The following is a 2,617-nucleotide window of genomic DNA, read 5'->3' as shown; positions in this document are numbered from 1 at the left end:
CTAACTAAATTAAGTGAACTTGTTTTAAGTCTTTCAGAAGGAGTGTTTTTCAGTTGTTTGTTGGATTCCTTTCCAGTCTAACTTAAATATTTTTATAAAGATTGTGTATCCATTGCACTGGGCATGGTACAAAACCAGTAAAAGACTGTTCCTACCCTAAAGGTCTGATACACAATTTAGAGAAAAGATGTAACAGGTATATTTTGCATAAAATGGAAAGGAAGACTAAATTAAGAAAGCATTAAACTCTCATCAGCACTTCATCCATTTATCATCTGCCACTTCACTTGTCATGCCTATATAAAATCATCACCCAAGTGCAGCCACAAAATGGTACTGAGGGCACGTTTTGCTTGCGGCAATAATGATTTTCTACAAAGATTACAGTTCAAATGATACAGTTGAAAATTAAATAAAATAATTAGAGACTACAAATAGCTGTACAAATAGAAATATTTTTGGTAAATATATGGAGGAGATGCACACTGTTCCTAATTTTTTTTCAATCTTATTATAGGCACAAACAACCAAGAACCGGAAGGTTAGAGAGTTGAATTTTTAGTATGCTGTCTGTTTTGGGTTGAAGACGCAAAGCTTGTTTCAGAAAAAGTCAGCTATATATTTGAAAAAAAAACACTAAATAAATATTCTAGATCAGCAAAATCAAAATATGTTCAAATTTATTTGGCATTAATGATGCTATTTGGGTTTTGTTTTGTTTTGGGGTTTTCTGCATTTCTTTTAACTTAAACAATGAAAGTATATTCATCTGTTTCTTTTTGGCTTCCAGTCAGCCTCACTTTCAGATCCTAGTATGCCATCACCCAGTGTTCATATTACAAGCACTGCTGAAGGCTGAGTCTTTGGTTTAAACAAATAAACTACAAGAAAAATATCTGTGCCTACTGGACATTTACCAAAAAAAAAAAGTCACCCCTCCTAAATTTTGCACCTTAGGTTCTGATTCAAAATTTGATCTGTATCCCCACAGTCCCCTTTTACTGTCTCTTTTCTCATATTTGCTAGGGGAGGAATAGAAATAATAATAAACAAGGGTAATGAATTAAGCTAGAAAGATGCAGGAGGCAAAAAAGGAAGAGCCTCCCGTATTTTCCCGAACATTAAATAATAAAATGGCAAGGTTCTTTGGGTAGATGTGATATCTTTTATTAGACCTCCTGTCACACTTTTAGCTTCCTTCATTCCTTGGAGATCTCAGAAGAACAACAACAGAGACTCCTTATGCCTGAAGAAGGATGCTTGTGCCCAAAAGCTTGCAAAGAACATCTTTCCACCTACTGGGTTGGTCTAATAAAAGATATCACATCTACCCAAAGAACCTTGCCTACCCATGTCCTTAGACCGACACAGCTACAACCAAAAACCCTGCAAATAATAAAATAGCATTTTTATCACTGTGTTGTTCATAGTTTCATAGATGTTAGGGGCTGGAAGGGACCTTGCTCCTGATTATTAATATAAAGGGAGGTCCCTTCCAGCCCCTAACACTTTTATAGATGTTAGGATTAACATTAATCAGGAGCATCCTGTCCAGTTCATAGTTGCTCTGCTGCTGATTATTAATATAAAGGGATAACGGTACTCAATGTGAATGGAAAATTATTGCAAACAGGGAGTGGGGTGGGAGCGGGGGAGGAGGAAGTTCCTAAAACTGATGCCAATCGCTTTTTTTGATCAGATCGCTGCCTTTCACAGGATGGCAACAGGGCTAAGAGCAGCACAGCACCCCCTCTAGTACAGAGCGTGTGGCTTCCAGCAGCACATGTATAACACTGCGCAGCAGCAACAGGCGCTGCTTTCCCGAGGAAAAATGATTCCCACGTGTGCTGGCAGGATGACGCTGAATTTCCGCGAAAATCCAGCATGGTGCGGGTTGCAGCTGGACTGGAGACATCTCTGCAGGGAGTGATTTACACACCGGGAGGAGGGAGGATCTTCCCCACAACCTTTCCAGACACTGGTGTCAACTTTGTAAGGTGTTGGCATGCAAAGATATATATTCTGACAGCGTTTGATTGAATCATTTATGCTCTGAACCCGCCAAAAGGAGGGAGTGTGTGCGAGAAGGGGGGGTTCTTTTTTTATGGGGGGATGGGGGACTTGCTGTTTAACATATGGCACTCGATAATCTCCAAACAGACTGTTAGAACATCTGCTGTCTCAAAATGTGATGTCTTAAGAAAGTAATAATAATAATAACAGCCTAAAAACGGATTGCCCATGGGCATAAAGACAACATTACGAACCAAGTGGCGGGTGCAGCTTTGGTCTGAAACTGAGCAAGAAACTCCCAAAGCAGTCGGGGGAAATGACCTTTTTTTTTTTTTTTTTTTTTTCCCCTCCGCAGCACAGAAGTGCGTCTCCGGGTGTAGGCATAGCTGCAAGCCCCGTGGCCACCCAGAGTCAAAGCAAAACCCTCATCTCGACCCAACAGAAGAAAATGAGAACCACACGTTAGCGGCTCAGACATGAACCCGAAGGCGGGAGCCTGGACTTGGTGGCTTGCAAGGAAAGCTTGGGCAGTCCCTGCCCTGGCATGAAGTCGGGTAACTCTTTGCTCCCAGGAGGAGAGAGGAGCATTCTTGCAAAAATAAAA

The 2,617-nt window shown here is 40.8% G+C and overlaps 1 long non-coding RNA gene across 1 annotated transcript; it reads left to right on the top strand.

Moving 5' to 3' along the window:
* The first annotated feature begins 1,693 nt into the window (after positions 1 to 1,693).
* On the top strand, positions 1,694 to 2,617 carry LOC109316043. The gene is made up of 2 exons (XR_002102642.1): positions 1,694 to 1,997; positions 2,369 to 2,617. It is a non-coding gene; the product is annotated as an uncharacterized LOC109316043 (long non-coding RNA).

Source organism: Crocodylus porosus, unplaced genomic scaffold (assembly GCF_001723895.1).
Source record: "Crocodylus porosus isolate Cpor-Errol unplaced genomic scaffold, CroPor_comp1, whole genome shotgun sequence".
In the NCBI taxonomy this organism is placed as follows: Eukaryota; Metazoa; Chordata; order Crocodylia; family Crocodylidae; genus Crocodylus; species Crocodylus porosus.
Note: the sequence above shows the minus strand (reverse complement) of the source record. Positions and strands in the feature narration are given on the sequence as shown.